The 17526-nt window shown below is 43.3% G+C and overlaps 1 protein-coding gene across 1 annotated transcript in view; it reads left to right on the top strand.

Moving 5' to 3' along the window:
• foxo1a (forkhead box O1 a) overlaps positions 1 to 17526 on the top strand; it is a 285766-nt gene that overhangs the window by 257637 nt on the left and 10603 nt on the right. The window lies entirely within an intron of this gene.

The following is a 17526-nucleotide window of genomic DNA, read 5'->3' as shown; positions in this document are numbered from 1 at the left end:
GTAGTGTAGTGGTAGTTTGGTGGTAGTGTAGTGTAGTGTAGTGTAGTGGTAGTGTAGTGTAGTGTAGTGTTATTGTAGTGTAGTGGTAGTTTGGTGGTAGTGTAGTGTAGTGGTAGTGGTAGTGTAGTGTAGTGGTAGTGTAGTGTAGTGTTAGTGTAGTGGTAGTGTAGTGGTAGTGTAGTGTTGTGGTAGTGTGGTGGTAGTGGTAGTTGTAGTGTAGTGGTAGTGTAGTGTAGTGTTAGTGTAGTGGTAGGGTTAGTTGTAGTGTAGTGTAGTGGTAGTGTAGTGTTAGTGTAGTGGTAGTGTAGTGTTAGTGTAGTGGTAGTGTAGTGTAGTGTAGTGTAGTGGTAGTGTAGTGTAGTGGTAGTGTAGTGTAGTGGTAGTGTAGTGTAGTGTTAGTGGTAGTGTAGTTGTAGTGTAGTGGTAGTGGTAGTTGTAGTGTAGTGGTAGTGTAGTGTTAGTGGTAGTGTAGTTGTAGTGTAGTGGTAGTGGTAGTTGTAGTGTAGTGGTAGTGTAGTGTAGTGGTAGTGTAGTGTAGTGTTAGTGGTAGTGTAGTTGTAGTGTGGTGGTAGTGGTAGTTGTAGTGTAGTGGTAGTGTAGTGTAGTGTTAGTGTAGTGGTAGGGTTAGTTGTAGTGTAGTGTAGTGGTAGTGTAGTGTAGTGTAGTGTGGTGTAGTGGTAGTGTAGTGTAGTGTGGTGTAGTTGTAGTGTTAGTGTAGTGGTAGTGTAGTGTTAGTGTAGTGGTAGTGTAGTGTAGTGTAGTGTAGTGTAGTGGTAGTGTAGTGTAGTGGTAGTGTAGTGTAGTGGTAGTGGTAGTGTAGTGTAGTGTTAGTGTAGTGGTAGTGTAGTGTAGTGGTAGTGTAGTGTAGTGGTAGTGTAGTGTAGTGTAGTGTAGTGGTAGTGTAGTGTAGTGGTATTGTAGTGTAGTGTTAGTGGTAGTGTAGTTGTAGTGTTAGTGTAGTGGTAGTGTAGTGTAGTGTAGTGGTAGTGTAGTGTAGTGTAGTGGTAGTGTTAGTGTAGTGGTAGTGTAGTGTAGTGGTAGTGTAGTGGTAGTGTAGTGGTAGTGTAGTGTAGTGTTAATGTAGTGTTGGTGTAGTGGTAGTGTAGTGTAGTGTTAGTGTAGTGTTAGTGTAGTGTAGTGGTAGTGTAGTGTTAGTGTAGTGTTAGTGTAGTGTAGTGGTGGTGTAGTGTAGTGGTAGTGTAGTGTTAGTGTAGTGTAGTGTAGTGTAGTGGTAGTGTAGTGTAGTGGTAGTGTAGTGTAGTGGTAGTGTAGTGGTAGTGTAGTGGTAGTGTAGTGGTAGTGGTAGTGTAGTGGTAGTGGTAGTGTAGTGGTAGTGTAGTGGTAGTGGTAGTGTAGTGGTAGTGGTAGTGTAGTGTAGTGTAGTGGTAGTGGTAGTGTAGTGGTAGTGTAGTGTAGTGTTAGTGTAGTGGTAGTGTAGTGGTAGTGTAGTGGTAGTGGTAGTGGTAGTGTAGTGTAGTGTAGTGGTAGTGGTAGTGTAGTGGTAGTGTAGTGGTAGTGTAGTGGTAGTGTAGTGTAGTGGTAGTGGTAGTATAGTGGTAGTGTAGTGGTAGTGGTAGTGGTAGTGTAGTGGTAGTGTAGTGTAGTGGTAGTGTAGTGTAGTGGTAGTGTAGTGTAGTGGTAGTGTAGTGGTAGTGTAGTGGTAGTGGTAGTGTAGTGGTAGTGTAGTGGTAGTGTAGTGTAGTGGTAGTGTAGTGGTAGTGGTAGTGTAGTGGTAGTGTCGTGGTAGTGTAGTGTAGTGTAGTGGTAGTGTAGTTAAGTGTAGTGGTAGTGGTAGTGTAGTGGTAGTGGTAGTGTAGTGTAGTGTAGTGGTAGTGTAGTGTTAGTGGTAGTGTAGTGTAGTGGTAGGGTAGTGTAGTGGTAGTGTAGTGGTAGTGTAGTGTAGTGTAGTGGTAGTGTAGTGTAGTGGTAGTGTAGTGTAGTGGTAGTGTAGTGGTGGTGGTAGTGTAGTGGTAGTGTAGTGGTAGTGTAGTGGTAGTGTAGTATAGTGTAGTGGTAGTGTAGTGTAGTAATAGTGTAGTGTAGTGGTAGTGTAGTGGTAGTGTAGTGTAGTGTATTGTAGTGTTAGTGTTAGTGTAGTGGTAGTGTAGTTGTAGTGGTAGTGTAGTGGTAGTGTAGTGGTAGTGGTAGTGTAGTGTAGTGTAGTGTAGCGTAGTGTAGTGTTGTGGTAGTGTAGTGTAGTGGCAGTGGTAGTGTAGTGGTAGTGTAGTGGTAGTGTAGTGGTAGTGTAGTGTAGTGTAGTGTTGTGGTAGTGTAGTGTAGTGTAGTGGTAGTGTAGTGTAGTTGTAGTGTAGTGTAGTGTAGTGGTAGTGTAGTGGTAGTGTAGTGTAGTGATAGTGTAGTGTAGTGTTGTGGTAGTGTAGTGTTAGTGTAGTGTTGTGTAGTAGTAGTGTAGTGGTAGTGGTAGTGTAGTGGTAGTGTAGTGTAGTGGTAGTGTGGTGTAGTGGTAGTGTAGTGTATTGGTAGTGTAGTGTAGTGGTAGTGTAGTGTAGTGGTAGTGTAGTGTTGTGGTAGTGTAGTGTAGTGGTAGTGGTAGTGTAGTGGTAGTGTAGTGGTAGTGTAGTGTAGTGGTAGTGGTAGTGTAGTGGTAGTGTAGTGGTAGTGTAGTGTAGGTAGTGGTAGTGTAGTGGTAGTGTAGTGGTAGTGTAGTGTAGTGGTAGTGTAGTGGTAGTGGTAGTGTAGTGTAGTTGTAGTGGTATTGTAGTGTAGTGGTAGTGTAGTGTAGTGGTAGTGTAGTGTAGTGTAGTGTTGTGGTAGTGTAGTGTAGTGTAGTGGTAGTGTAGTGTAGTGTTTTGGTAGTGGTAGTGTAGTGTAGTGGTAGTGTAGTGTAGTGGTAGTGTAGTGGTAGTGTAGTGTAGTGTTGTGGTAGTGTAGTGTAGTGTTAGTGTAGTGTAGTGTAGTGTAGTGGTAGTGTAGTCTAGTGGTAGTGTAGTGGTAGTGTAGTGTAGTGGTAGTGTAGTGTAGTGGTAGTGTAGTGTAGTGGTAGTGTAGTGTAGTGGTAGTGTAGTGGTAGTGTAGTGTAGTGGTAGTGTAGTGTAGTGGTAGTGTAGTGGTAGTGTAGTGGTAGTGTAGTGTAGTGGTAGTGGTAGTGGTAGTGTAGTGTAGGTAGTGGTAGTGTAGTGGTAGTGTAGTGTAGTGGTAGTGTAGTGGTAGTGTAGTGTAGTGTAGTGTAGTGTTGTGGTAGTGTACTGTAGTGGTAGTGGTAGTGTAGTGTAGTGTAGTGTTAGTGTAGTGGTAGTGGTAGTGTAGTGGTAGTGTAGTGGTAGTGTAGTGTAGTGTAGTGGTAGTGGTAGTGGTAGTGTAGTGTAGTGTAGTGTTAGTGTAGTGGTAGTGGTAGTGTAGTGGTAGTGTAGTGGTAGTGTAGTGGTAGTGTAGTGTAGTGTAGTGGTAGTGTAGTGTAGTGTTAGTGGTAGTGTAGTGTAGTGGTAGTGTAGTGGTAGTGGTAGTGTAGTGGTAGTGTAGTGGTAGTGTAGTGGTAGTGTAGTGTAGTGGTACTGTAGTTGTAGTGGTAGTGTAGTGGTAGTGTAGTGGTAGTGGTAGTGTAGTGTAGTGTAGTGGTGTGGTAGTGTAGTGTAGTGGTAGTGTTAGTGTAGTGGTAGTGTAGTGGTAGTGTAGTGTAGTGTAGTGTAGTGTTTTGGTAGTGTAGTGTAGTGGTAGTGTAGTGTAGTTTTAGTGTAGTGGTAGTGTAGTGTAGTGTAGTGGTAGTGTAGTGGTAGTGTAGTGTAGTGGTAGTGGTAGTGTAGTGGTAGTGTAGTGGTAGTTTAGTGTAGGTAGTGGTAGTGTAGTGGTAGTGTAGTGTAGTGGTAGTGTAGTGGTAGTGGTAGTGTAGTGTAGTTGTAGTGGTAGTGGTAGTGTAGTGTAGTGGTAGTGTAGTGGTAGTGTAGTGGTAGTGTAGTGTAGTGTTGTGGTAGTGTAGTGGTAGTGTAGTGGTAGTGTAGTGTTGTGGTAGTGGTAGTGTAGTGTAGTGGTAGTGTAGTGTAGTGGTAGTGTAGTGGTAGTGTAGTGTAGTGTTGTGGTAGTGTAGTGTAGTGTTAGTGTAGTGTAGTGTAGTGGTAGTGTAGTGGTAGTGTAGTATAGTGGTAGTGTAGTGTAGTGGTAGTGTAGTGTAGTGGTAGTGTACTGGTAGTGTAGTGTTGTGGTAGTGTAGTGTAGTGGTAGTGGTAGTGTAGTGGTAGTGTAGTGGTAGTGTAGTGTAGTGGTAGTGGTAGTGTAGTGTAGTGGTAGTGTAGTGTAGTGGTAGTGTAGTGGTAGTGTAGTGTAGTGTTGTGGTAGTGTAGTGTAGTGTTAGTGTAGTGTAGTGTAGTGGTAGTGTAGTGGTAGTGTAGTATAGTGGTAGTGTAGTGTAGTGGTAGTGTAGTGTAGTGGTAGTGTACTGGTAGTGTAGTGTTGTGGTAGTGTAGTGTAGTGGTAGTGGTAGTGTAGTGGTAGTGTAGTGGTAGTGTAGTGTAGTGGTAGTGGTAGTGTAGTGTAGTGTAGTGGTAGTGTAGTGTAGTGTAGTGGTAGTGTAGTGTAGTGTAGTGTAGTGGTAGTGGTAGTGTAGTGTTGTGGTAATGTTAGTGTAGTGTAGTGTTGTGTTAGTGTAGTGTAGTGTTATTGTAGTGTAGTGGTAGTGTAGTGGTAGTGTAGTGTAGTGGTAGTGTTAGTGTAGTGTAGTGTAGTGGTAGTGTAGTGTAGTGTAGTTGTAGTTGTAGTGGTAGTGTAGTGGTAGTGTATTGGTAGTGTAGTGTAGTGGTAGTGTAGTGGTAGTGGTAGTGTAGTGGTAGTGTAGTGTAGTGGTAGTGTAGTGTAGTGGTAGTGTAGTGGTAGTGTAGTGTAGTGTTGTGGTAGTGTAGTGTAGTGTAGTGTAGTGGTAGTGGTAGTGTAGTTGTAGTGTTAGTGTAGTGGTAGTGTAGTGTTAGTGTAGTGGTAGTGTAGTGTAGTGGTAGTGTAGTGGTAGTGTAGCGTAGTGTAGTGTTAGTGTAGTGGTAGTGTAGTGTAGTGGTAGTGTAGTGGTAGTGGTAGTGTAGTGTAGTGTTAGTGGTAGTGTAGTTGTAGTGTTAGTGTAGTGGTAGTGTAGTGTTAGTGTAGTGGTAGTGTAGTGTAGTGGTAGTGTAGTGGTAGTGTAGCGTAGCGTAGTGTTAGTGTAGTGGTAGTGTAGTGTAGTGTAGTGGTAGTGTAGTGTAGTGTAGTGGTAGTGTAGTGTAGTGTAGTGTAGTGTAGTGTGGTGTAGTGGTAGTGTAGTGTAGTGGTAGTGTAGTGTTAGTGGTAGTTGTAGTGTTAGTGTAGTGGTAGTGTAGTGTAGTGGTAGTGTAGTGTAGTGTAGTGGTAGTGTAGTGGTAGTGTAGTGTAGTGTTAGTGTAGTGTTAGTGTAGTGTTAGTGTAGTGTAGTGTAGTGTTAGTGTAGTGTTAGTGTAGTGGTAGTGTAGTGGTAGTGTAGTGTTAGTGTAGTAGTGGTGGTAGTGTAGTGTAGTGGTAGTGTAGTGGTAGTGTAGTGTAGTGTAGTGGTAGTGTAGTGGTAGTGTAGTGTAGTGGTAGTGTAGTGTAGTGGTAGTGTAGTGGTAGTGTAGTGGTAGTGTAGTGTAGTGGTAGTGGTAGTGGTAGTGTAGTGTAGGTAGTGGTAGTGTAGTGGTAGTGTAGTGTAGTGGTAGTGTAGTGGTAGTGTAGTGTAGTGTAGTGTAGTGTTGTGGTAGTGTACTGTAGTGGTAGTGGTAGTGTAGTGTAGTGTAGTGTTAGTGTAGTGGTAGTGGTAGTGTAGTGGTAGTGTAGTGGTAGTGTAGTGTAGTGTAGTGGTAGTGGTAGTGGTAGTGTAGTGTAGTGTAGTGTTAGTGTAGTGGTAGTGGTAGTGTAGTGGTAGTGTAGTGGTAGTGTAGTGGTAGTGTAGTGTAGTGTAGTGGTAGTGTAGTGTAGTGTTAGTGGTAGTGTAGTGTAGTGGTAGTGTAGTGGTAGTGGTAGTGTAGTGGTAGTGTAGTGGTAGTGTAGTGGTAGTGTAGTGTAGTGGTACTGTAGTTGTAGTGGTAGTGTAGTGGTAGTGTAGTGGTAGTGGTAGTGTAGTGTAGTGTAGTGGTGTGGTAGTGTAGTGTAGTGGTAGTGTTAGTGTAGTGGTAGTGTAGTGGTAGTGTAGTGTAGTGTAGTGTAGTGTTTTGGTAGTGTAGTGTAGTGGTAGTGTAGTGTAGTTTTAGTGTAGTGGTAGTGTAGTGTAGTGTAGTGGTAGTGTAGTGGTAGTGTAGTGTAGTGGTAGTGGTAGTGTAGTGGTAGTGTAGTGGTAGTGTAGTGTAGGTAGTGGTAGTGTAGTGGTAGTGTAGTGTAGTGGTAGTGTAGTGGTAGTGGTAGTGTAGTGTAGTTGTAGTGGTAGTGGTAGTGTAGTGTAGTGGTAGTGTAGTGGTAGTGTAGTGGTAGTGTAGTGTAGTGTTGTGGTAGTGTAGTGGTAGTGTAGTGGTAGTGTAGTGTTGTGGTAGTGGTAGTGTAGTGTAGTGGTAGTGTAGTGTAGTGGTAGTGTAGTGGTAGTGTAGTGTAGTGTTGTGGTAGTGTAGTGTAGTGTTAGTGTGGTGTAGTGTAGTGGTAGTGTAGTGGTAGTGTAGTATAGTGGTAGTGTAGTGTAGTGGTAGTGTAGTGTAGTGGTAGTGTACTGGTAGTGTAGTGTTGTGGTAGTGTAGTGTAGTGGTAGTGGTAGTGTAGTGGTAGTGTAGTGGTAGTGTAGTGTAGTGGTAGTGGTAGTGTAGTGTAGTGTAGTGGTAGTGTAGTGTAGTGTAGTGGTAGTGTAGTGTAGTGTAGTGTAGTGGTAGTGGTAGTGTAGTGTTGTGGTAATGTTAGTGTAGTGTAGTGTTGTGTTAGTGTAGTGTAGTGTTATTGTAGTGTAGTGGTAGTGTAGTGGTAGTGTAGTGTAGTGGTAGTGTTAGTGTAGTGTAGTGTAGTGGTAGTGTAGTGTAGTGTAGTTGTAGTTGTAGTGGTAGTGTAGTGGTAGTGTATTGGTAGTGTAGTGTAGTGGTAGTGTAGTGGTAGTGGTAGTGTAGTGGTAGTGTAGTGTAGTGGTAGTGTAGTGTAGTGGTAGTGTAGTGGTAGTGTAGTGTAGTGTTGTGGTAGTGTAGTGTAGTGTAGTGGTAGTGGTAGTGTAGTTGTAGTGTTAGTGTAGTGGTAGTGTAGTGTTAGTGTAGTGGTAGTGTAGTGTAGTGGTAGTGTAGTGGTAGTGTAGCGTAGTGTAGTGTTAGTGTAGTGGTAGTGTAGTGTAGTGGTAGTGTAGTGGTAGTGGTAGTGTAGTGTAGTGTTAGTGGTAGTGTAGTTGTAGTGTTAGTGTAGTGGTAGTGTAGTGTTAGTGTAGTGGTAGTGTAGTGTAGTGGTAGTGTAGTGGTAGTGTAGCGTAGCGTACTGTTAGTGTAGTGGTAGTGTAGTGTAGTGTAGTGGTAGTGTAGTGTAGTGTAGTGGTAGTGTAGTGTAGTGTAGTGTAGTGTAGTGTGGTGTAGTGGTAGTGTAGTGTAGTGGTAGTGTAGTGTTAGTGGTAGTTGTAGTGTTAGTGTAGTGGTAGTGTAGTGTAGTGGTAGTGTAGTGTAGTGTAGTGGTAGTGTAGTGTAGTGTAGTGTAGTGGTAGTGTAGTGTTAGTGTAGTGTTAGTGTAGTGTAGTGTAGTGTTAGTGTAGTGTTAGTGTAGTGGTAGTGTAGTGGTAGTGTAGTGTTAGTGTAGTAGTGGTGGTAGTGTAGTGTAGTGGTAGTGTAGTGGTAGTGTAGTGTAGTGTAGTGGTAGTGTAGTGGTAGTGTAGTGGTAGTGGTAGTGTAGTGTAGTGGTAGTGTAGTGTAGTGGTAGTGTAGTGGTAGTGTAGTGGTAGTGTAGTGTAGTGTAGTGGTAGTGTAGTGGTAGTGTAGTGTAGTGTTAGTGTAGTGGTAGTGGTAGTGGTAGTATAGTGGTAGTGGTAGTGGTAGTGTAGTGGTATTGTAGTGTAGTGGTAGTGGTAGTGTAGTGGTAGTGGTAGTGTAGTGGTAGTGGTATTGGTAGTGGTAGTGTAGTGCAGTGTTAGTGTAGTGTAGTGGTAGTGTAGTGTAGTGGTAGTGGTAGTGGTAGTGTAGGGTAGTGTAGTGTAGTGGTAGTGTAGTGGTAGTGTAGGGTAGTGGTAGTGTAGTGTAGTGTAGTGGTAGTGTAGTGTAGTGTAGTGGTAGTGTAGTGGTAGTGGTAGTGTAGTGGTAGTGTAGTGGTAGTGTAGTGGTATTGTAGTGGTAGTGTCGTGATAGTGTAGTGTAGTGTAGTGGTAGTGAAGTGTAGTGGTAGTGTAGTGGTAGTGGTAGTGGTAGTGTAGTGGTAGTGTCGTGGTAGTGTAGTGTAGTGTAGTGGTAGTGTAGTGGTTGTGGTAGTGGTAGTGTAGTGGTAGTGTAGTGGTAGTGGTAGTGTAGTGGTAGTGTAGTGGTAGTGGTAGTGTAGTGTAGTGGTAGTGTAGTGTAGTGGTAGTGTAGTGTAGTGGTAGTGGTAGTGTAGTGGTAGTATAGTGTAGTGTAGTGTAGTGGTAGTGGTAGTGTAGTGGTAGTGGTAGTGTAGTGGTAGTGGTAGTGTAGTGTAGTGTAGTGTAGTGTAGTGTAGTGGTAGTGTAGTGGTAGTGGTAGTGGTAGTGTAGTGGTAGTGTAGTGTAGTGGTAGTGTAGTGTAGTGGTAGTATAGTGTAGTGGTAGTGTAGTGGTAGTGTAGTGTAGGTAGTGGTAGTGTAGTGGTAGTGTAGTGTAGTGGTAGTGTAGTGGTAGTGTAGTGTAGTGTAGTGTAGTGTTGTGGTAGTGTAGTGTAGTGGTAGTGGTAGTGTAGTGTAGTGTAGTGTTAGTGTAGTGGTAGTGGTAGTGTAGTGGTAGTGTAGTGGTAGTGTAGTGGTAGTGTAGTGTAGTGTAGTGGTAGTGGTAGTGGTAGTGTAGTGTAGTGTAGTGTTAGTGTAGTGGTAGTGGTAGTGTAGTGGTAGTGTAGTGGTAGTGTATTGGTAGTGTAGTGTAGTGTTAGTGGTAGTGGTAGTGTAGTGGTAGTGTATTGGTAGTGTAGTGTAGTGGTAGTGTAGTGGTAGTGGTAGTGTAGTGGTAGTGTAGTGTAGTGGTAGTGTAGTGTAGTGGTAGTGTAGTGGTAGTGTAGTGTAGTGTTGTGGTAGTGTAGTGTAGTGTAGTGGTAGTGGTAGTGTAGTTGTAGTGTTAGTGTAGTGGTAGTGTAGTGTTAGTGTAGTGGTAGTGTAGTGTAGTGGTAGTGTAGTGGTAGTGTAGCGTAGTGTAGTGTTAGTGTAGTGGTAGTGTAGTGTAGTGGTAGTGTAGTGGTAGTGGTAGTGTAGTGTAGTGTTAGTGGTAGTGTAGTTGTAGTGTTAGTGTAGTGGTAGTGTAGTGTTAGTGTAGTGGTAGTGTAGTGTAGTGGTAGTGTAGTGGTAGTGTAGCGTAGCGTAGTGTTAGTGTAGTGGTAGTGTAGTGTAGTGTAGTGGTAGTGTAGTGTAGTGTAGTGGTAGTGTAGTGTAGTGTAGTGTAGTGTAGTGTGGTGTAGTGGTAGTGTAGTGTAGTGGTAGTGTAGTGTTAGTGGTAGTTGTAGTGTTAGTGTAGTGGTAGTGTAGTGTAGTGGTAGTGTAGTGTAGTGTAGTGGTAGTGTAGTGGTAGTGTAGTGTAGTGTTAGTGTAGTGTTAGTGTAGTGTTAGTGTAGTGTAGTGTAGTGTTAGTGTAGTGTTAGTGTAGTGGTAGTGTAGTGGTAGTGTAGTGTTAGTGTAGTAGTGGTGGTAGTGTAGTGTAGTGGTAGTGTAGTGGTAGTGTAGTGTAGTGTAGTGGTAGTGTAGTGGTAGTGTAGTGGTAGTGGTAGTGTAGTGTAGTGGTAGTGTAGTGTAGTGGTAGTGTAGTGGTAGTGTAGTGGTAGTGTAGTGTAGTGTAGTGGTAGTGTAGTGGTAGTGTAGTGTAGTGTTAGTGTAGTGGTAGTGGTAGTGGTAGTATAGTGGTAGTGGTAGTGGTAGTGTAGTGGTATTGTAGTGTAGTGGTAGTGGTAGTGTAGTGGTAGTGGTAGTGTAGTGGTAGTGGTATTGGTAGTGGTAGTGTAGTGCAGTGTTAGTGTAGTGTAGTGGTAGTGTAGTGTAGTGGTAGTGGTAGTGGTAGTGTAGGGTAGTGTAGTGTAGTGGTAGTGTAGTGGTAGTGTAGGGTAGTGGTAGTGTAGTGTAGTGTAGTGGTAGTGTAGTGTAGTGTAGTGGTAGTGTAGTGGTAGTGGTAGTGTAGTGGTAGTGTAGTGGTAGTGTAGTGGTATTGTAGTGGTAGTGTCGTGATAGTGTAGTGTAGTGTAGTGGTAGTGAAGTGTAGTGGTAGTGTAGTGGTAGTGGTAGTGGTAGTGTAGTGGTAGTGTCGTGGTAGTGTAGTGTAGTGTAGTGGTAGTGTAGTGGTTGTGGTAGTGGTAGTGTAGTGGTAGTGTAGTGGTAGTGGTAGTGTAGTGGTAGTGTAGTGGTAGTGGTAGTGTAGTGTAGTGGTAGTGTAGTGTAGTGGTAGTGTAGTGTAGTGGTAGTGGTAGTGTAGTGGTAGTATAGTGTAGTGTAGTGTAGTGGTAGTGGTAGTGTAGTGGTAGTGGTAGTGGTAGTGTAGTGGTAGTGTTAGTGTAGTGGTAGTGGTAGTGTAGTGTAGTGTAGTGTAGTGTAGTGTAGTGGTAGTGTAGTGGTAGTGGTAGTGGTAGTGTAGTGGTAGTGTAGTGTAGTGGTAGTGTAGTGGTAGTGTAGTGTAGTGGTAGTATAGTGTAGTGGTAGTGTAGTGGTAGTGTAGTGTAGGTAGTGGTAGTGTAGTGGTAGTGTAGTGTAGTGGTAGTGTAGTGGTAGTGTAGTGTAGTGTAGTGTAGTGTTGTGGTAGTGTAGTGTAGTGGTAGTGGTAGTGTAGTGTAGTGTAGTGTTAGTGTAGTGGTAGTGGTAGTGTAGTGGTAGTGTAGTGGTAGTGTAGTGGTAGTGTAGTGTAGTGTAGTGGTAGTGGTAGTGGTAGTGTAGTGTAGTGTAGTGTTAGTGTAGTGGTAGTGGTAGTGTAGTGGTAGTGTAGTGGTAGTGTATTGGTAGTGTAGTGTAGTGTTAGTGGTAGTGTAGTGTAGTGGTAGTGTAGTGGTAGTGGTAGTGTAGTGGTAGTGTAGTGGTAGTGTAGTGGTAGTGTAGTGTAGTGGTACTGTAGTTGTAGTGGTAGTGTAGTGGTAGTGTAGTGGTAGTGGTAGTGTAGTGTAGTGTAGTGGTGTGGTAGTGTAGTGTAGTGGTAGTGTTAGTGTAGTGGTAGTGTAGTGGTAGTGTAGTGTAGTGTAGTGTAGTGTTTTGGTAGTGTAGTGTAGTGGTAGTGTAGTGTAGTTTTAGTGTAGTGGTAGTGTAGTGTAGTGTAGTGGTAGTGTAGTGTAGTGGTAGTGTAGTGTAGTGTTGTGGTAGTGTAGTGTTAGTGTAGTGTAGTGTAGTGTAGTGGTAGTGTAGTGGTAGTGGTAGTGGTAGTGTAGTGGTAGTGTAGTGTAGTGGTAGTGTAGTGTAGTGTAGTGGTAGTGTAGTGTAGTGGTAGTGTAGTGTAGTGGTAGTGTAGTGTTGTGGTAGTGTAGTGTAGTGGTAGTGGTAGTGTAGTGGTAGTGTAGTGTAGTGGTAGTGGTAGTGTAGTGGTAGTGTAGTGGTAGTGTAGTGTAGGTAGTGGTAGTGTAGTGGTAGTGTAGTGTAGTGGTAGTGTAGTGGTAGTGGTAGTGTAGTGTAGTTGTAGTGGTAGTGGTAGTGTAGTGTAGTGGTAGTGTAGTGGTAGTGTAGTGGTAGTGTAGTGTAGTGTTGTGGTAGTGTAGTGGTAGTGTAGTGGTAGTGTAGTGTTGTGGTAGTGGTAGTGTAGTGTAGTGGTAGTGTAGTGTAGTGGTAGTGTAGTGGTAGTGTAGTGTAGTGTTGTGGTAGTGTAGTGTAGTGTTAGTGTAGTGTAGTGTAGTGGTAGTGTAGTGGTAGTGTAGTATAGTGGTAGTGTAGTGTAGTGGTAGTGTAGTGTAGTGGTAGTGTAGTGGTAGTGTAGTGGTGTGGTAGTGTAGTGTAGTGGTAGTGGTAGTGTAGTGGTAGTGTAGTGGTAGTGTAGTGTAGTGGTAGTGGTAGTGTAGTGTAGTGTAGTGGTAGTGTAGTGTAGTGTAGTGGTAGTGTAGTGTAGTGTAGTGTAGTGGTAGTGTAGTGGTAGTGTAGTGTTGTGGTAGTGTTAGTGTAGTGTAGTGTTGTGTTAGTGTAGTGTAGTGTTATTGTAGTGTAGTGGTAGTGTAGTGGTAGTGTAGTGTAGTGGTAGTGTTAGTGTAGTGTAGTGTAGTGGTAGTGTAGTGTAGTGTAGTTGTAGTTGTAGTGGTAGTGTAGTGGTAGTGTATTGGTAGTGTAGTGTAGTGGTAGTGTAGTGGTAGTGGTAGTGTAGTGGTAGTGTAGTGTAGTGGTAGTGTAGTGTAGTGGTAGTGTAGTGGTAGTGTAGTGTAGTGTTGTGGTAGTGTAGTGTAGTGTAGTGGTAGTGTTAGTGTAGTGTAGTGGTAGTGTAGTGTAGTGTAGTGTGGTGGTAGTATTAGTGTAGTGTAGTGTTATTGTAGTGTAGTGGTAGTGTAGTGGTAGTGTAGTGTAGTTTAGTGGTAGTGTAGTGGTAGTGTAGGAGTAGTGTGGTGTAGTGTAGTGGTAGTGTAGTGTAGTGTAGTGGTAGTGTTAGTGTAGTGTAGTGTTATTGTAGTGTAGTGGTAGTGTAGTGGTAGTGTAGTGTAGTGTAGTGGTAGTGTTAGTGTAGTGTAGTGTAGTGGTAGTGTAGTGTAGTGGTAGTGTAGTGGTAGTGTAGTGTAGTGGTAGTGTAGTGGTAGTGTAGTGTAGTGGTAGTGTAGTGGTAGTGTAGTGTAGTGGTAGTTTTGTGGTAGTGTACTGGTAGTGTAGTGGTAGTGTAGTGTAGTGGTAGTGTAGTGGTAGTGTAGTGTAGTGGTAGTGTAGTGTAGTGTAGTGTAGTGGTAGTGGTAGTGGTAGTGGTGGTGTAGTGTAGTGTAGTGGTAGTGTAGTGGTAGTTTGGTGGTAGTGTAGTGTAGTGTAGTGTTGTGGTAGTGTAGTGGTAGTGTAGTGTAGTGTTATTGTAGTGTAGTGTAGTGTTATTGTAGTGTAGTGTAGTGGTAGTGTAGTGGTAGTGTAGTGGTAGTGTAGTGTAGTGGTAGTGTAGTGTAGTGGTAGTGTAGTGGTAGTGTAGTGTAGTGTTATTGTAGTGTAGTGGTAGTTTGGTGGTAGTGTAGTGTAGTGGTAGTTTGGTGGTAGTGTAGTGTAGTGTTATTGTAGTGTAGTGTAGTGTAGTGTTATTGTAGTGTAGTGTAGTGGTAGTGTAGTGTAGTGGTAGTGTAGTGGTAGTGTAGTGTAGTGTTATTGTAGTGTAGTGTAGTGTTATTGTAGTGTGGTGTAGTGGTAGTGTAGTGTAGTGTAGTGGTAGTGGTAGTGTAGTGTAGTATAGTGTTATTGTAGTGTAGTGGTAGTTTGGTGGTAATGTAGTGTAGTGGTAGTGTAGTGGTAGTGTAGTGTAGTGTAGTGGTAGTGGTAGTGGTAGTGGTAGTGTAGTGGTAGTGGTAGTGTAGTGTAGTGTTAGTGGTAGTGGTAGTGGTAGTGGTAGTGTAGTGTAGTGTAGTGTAGTGGTAGTGGTAGTGGTAGTGTAGTGTAGTGGTAGTGGTAGTGGTGTTGTAGTGTTAGTGTAGTGGTAGTGTAGTGTTAGTGTAGTGGTAGTGTAGTGTAGTGGTAGTGTAGTGGTAGTGTAGCGTAGTGTAGTGGTAGTGTAGTGGTAGTGTAGTGTAGTGTAGTGGTAGTGTAGTGGTAGTGGTAGTGTAGTGTAGTGTTAGTGGTAGTGTAGTTGTAGTGTTAGTGTAGTGGTAGTGTAGTGTTAGTGTAGTGGTAGTGTAGTGTAGTGGTAGTGTAGTGGTAGCGTAGTGTTAGTGTAGTGGTAGTGTAGTGTAGTGTATTGGTAGTGTAGTGTAGTGTAGTGGTAGTGTAGTGTAGTGTAGTGTAGTGTAGTGTGGTGTAGTGGTAGTGTAGTGTAGTGGTAGTGTAGTGTTAGTGGTAGTTGTAGTGTTAGTGTAGTGGTAGTGTAGTGTAGTGTAGTGTTAGTGTAGTGTTAGTGTAGTGTAGTGTAGTGTTAGTGTAGTGGTAGTGTAGTGGTAGTGTAGTGTAGTGTAGTGTTAGTGTAGTGTTAGTGTAGTGTAGTGTAGTGTAGTGTAGGGTAGTGTGGTGTAGTGTTAGTGTAGTGGTAGTGTAGTGTAGTGGTAGTGGTAGTGTAGTGTAGTGGTAGTGTAGTGTAGTGTAGTGGTAGTGTAGTGTTAGTGTAGTGTAGTGTTAGTGTAGTGTTAGTGTAGTGGTAGTGTAGTGTAGTGTAGTGTTAGTGTAGTGTTAGTGTAGTGTAGTGTAGTGGTAGTGTAGTGTTAGTGTAGTAGTGGTGGTAGTGTAGTGTAGTGGTAGTGTAGTGGTAGTGTAGTGTAGTGTAGTGGTAGTGTAGTGGTAGTGTAGTGGTAGTGGTAGTGTAGTGTAGTGGTAGTGTAGTGTAGTGGTAGTGTAGTGGTAGTGTAGTGGTAGTGTAGTGTAGTGTAGTGGTAGTGTAGTGGTAGTGTAGTGGTAGTGTAGTGTAGTGTTAGTGTAGTGGTAGTGGTAGTGGTAGTATAGTGGTAGTGGTAGTGGTAGTGTAGTGGTATTGTAGTGTAGTGGTAGTGGTAGTGTAGTGGTAGTGGTAGTGTAGTGGTAGTGGTATTGGTAGTGGTAGTGTAGTGCAGTGTTAGTGTAGTGTAGTGGTAGTGTAGTGTAGTGGTAGTGGTAGTGGTAGTGTAGGGTAGTGTAGTGTAGTGGTAGTGTAGTGGTAGTGTAGTGTAGTGGTAGTGTAGTGTAGTGTAGTGGTAGTGTAGTGTAGTGTAGTGGTAGTGTAGTGGTAGTGGTAGTGTAGTGGTAGTGTAGTGGTAGTGTAGTGGTAGTGTCGTGATAGTGTAGTGTAGTGTAGTGGTAGTGAAGTGTAGTGGTAGTGTAGTGGTAGTGGTAGTGGTAGTGTAGTGGTAGTGTCGTGGTAGTGTAGTGTAGTGTAGTGGTAGTGTAGTGGTTGTGGTAGTGGTAGTGTAGTGGTAGTGTAGTGGTAGTGGTAGTGTAGTGGTAGTGTAGTGGTAGTGGTAGTGTAGTGTAGTGGTAGTGTAGTGTAGTGGTAGTGTAGTGTAGTGGTAGTGGTAGTGTAGTGGTAGTGGTAGTGGTAGTGGTAGTGTAGTGGTAGTGGTAGTGTAGTGGTAGTGGTAGTGTAGTGTTAGTGTAGTGTAGTGTAGTGTAGTGTAGTGTAGTGGTAGTGTAGTGGTAGTGGTAGTGTAGTTGTAGTGGTAGTGGTAGTGTAGTGGTAGTGTAGTGGTAGTGTAGTGTAGTGGTAGTGTAGTGGTAGTGGTAGTGTAGTGGTAGTGTAGTGGTAGTGTAGTGTAGTGGTAGTGTAGTGTAGTGTAGTGTAGTGGTAGTGTAGTGGTAGTGGTAGTGTAGTGTAGTGGTAGTGTAGTGTAGTGTAGTGTAGTGGTAGTGTTAGTGTAGTGGTAGTGTAGTGTAGTTGTAGTGGTAGTGTAGTGGTAGTTGTAGTGTAGTGGTAGTGTAGTGTAGTGTTAGTGTAGTGGTGTAGTGGTAGTGTAGTGTAGTGGTAGTGTAGTGTAGTGTTAGTGTAGTGGTGTAGTGGTAGTGTAGTGTAGTGGTAGTGTAGTGGTAGTGTAGTGGTAGTGTAGTGTAGTGGTAGTGGTAGTGGTAGTGTAGTGTAGTGTAGCGGTAGTGTAGTGGTAGTGTAGTGTAGTGTAGTGGTAGTGTAGTGTAGTGTAGTGGTAGTGTAGTGGTAGTGTAGTGTAGTGGTAGTGGTAGTGGTAGTGTAGTGGTAGTGGTAGTGTAGTGTAGTGGTAGTTGTAGTGTAGTGGTAGTGTAGTGTAGTGTTAGTGTAGTGGTGTAGTGGTAGTGTAGTGTAGTGTAGTGGTAGTGTAGTGTAGTGTAGTGTTAGTGTAGTGGTGTAGTGGTAGTGTAGTGGTAGTGGTAGTGTAGTGTAGTGGTAGTGTAGTGTAGTGTTAGTGTAGTGGTGTGGTAGTGTTAGTGTAGTGTAGTGTAGTGTAGTGGTAGTGTAGTGTAGTGTTAGTGTAGTGGTAGTGTAGTGTAGTGGTAGTGTAGTGTAGTGTAGTGTTAGTGTAGTGGTGTAGTGGTAGTGTAGTGGTAGTGGTAGTGTAGTGTAGTGGTAGTGTAGTGGTATTGGTAGTGTAGTGTAGTGGTAGTGTAGTGTAGTGTAGTGTAGTGTTGTGGTAGTGTTAGTGTAGTGGTAGTGTAGTGTAGTGGTAGTGTAGTGTTAGTGTAGTGGTAGTGGTAGTTGTAGTGTAGTGTAGTGGTAGTGTAGTGTAGTGTAGTGGTAGTGTAGTGGTAGTGTAGTGGTAGTGTAGTGGTAGTGTAGTGTAGTGGTAGTGTAGTGTAGTGGTAGTGGTAGTGTAGTTGTAGTGGTAGTTGTAGTGTAGTGTAGTGGTAGTGTAGTGTAGTGTAGTTGTAGTGTAGTGGTAGTTGTAGTGTAGTGGTAGTGTAGTGTAGTGGTAGTGTAGTGGTAGTGTAGTGGTAGTTGTAGTGTAGTGTAGTGGTAGTGTAGTGGTAGTGTAGTGTAGTGTAGTGGTAGTGTAGTGTAGTGGTAGTGTAGTGTAGTGGTAGTGTAGTGTAGTGGTAGTGGTAGTGGTAGTGTAGTGGTAGTGTAGTGGTAGTGTAGTGTAGTGGTAGTGTAGTGGTAGTGGTAGTGGTAGTGTAGTGTAGTGTAGTGTAGTGGTAGTGTAGTGAAGTGGTAGTGTAGTGGTAGTGTAGTGGTAGTGGTAGTGTAGTGTAGTGGTAGTGTAGTGGTAGTGTAGTGTAGTGGTAGTGTAGTGGTAGTGTAGTGTAGTGGTAGTGGTAGTTGTAGTGTAGTGTAGTGTAGTGTAGTGTAGTGGTAGTGTAGTGGTAGTGTAGTGTAGTGTAGTGGTAGTGTAGTGTAGTGTAGTGTAGTGGTAGTGTAGTGTAGTGTAGTGTAGTGGTAGTGTAGTGGTAGTGTAGTGTAGTGTAGTGTAGTGGTAGTGTAGTGTAGTGGTAGTGTAGTGGTAGTGTAGTGGTAGTGGTAGTGTAGTGTAGTGTAGTGTAGTGTAGTGTAGTGTAGTGGTAGTGTAGTGGTAGTGTAGTGTAGTGTAGTGTAGTGGTAGTGTAGTGTAGTGGTAGTGGTAGTGGTAGTTGTAGTGTAGTGGTAGTGTAGTGTAGTGTAGTGTAGTGGTAGTGTAGTGGTAGTGTAGTGTAGTGGTAGTGTAGTGTAGTGGTAGTGTAGTGTAGTGGTAGTGGTAGTGGTAGTGTAGTGTAGTGTAGTGTAGTGGTAGTGTAGTGGTAGTGTAGTGTAGTGTAGTGTAGTGTAGTGTAGTGTTATTTTAGTGTAGTGTAGTGGTAGTGGTAGTGTAGTGGTAGTGTAGTGGTAGTGTAGTGGTAGTGTAGTGGTAGTGTAGTGTAGTGGTAGTGGTAGTTGTAGTGTAGTGGTAGTGGTAGTTGTAGTGTAGTGGTAGTGGTAGTTGTAGTGTTAGTCTGGAAATGTGTATGTTTTGGTTTAGATCAGTAGTAGTGTCCGTTGTAAGT

The sequence above is a fragment of the Salvelinus fontinalis genome, chromosome 24 (genome assembly GCF_029448725.1).
Source record: "Salvelinus fontinalis isolate EN_2023a chromosome 24, ASM2944872v1, whole genome shotgun sequence".
Taxonomy (NCBI): domain Eukaryota; kingdom Metazoa; phylum Chordata; class Actinopteri; order Salmoniformes; family Salmonidae; genus Salvelinus; species Salvelinus fontinalis.
Note: the sequence above shows the minus strand (reverse complement) of the source record. Positions and strands in the feature narration are given on the sequence as shown.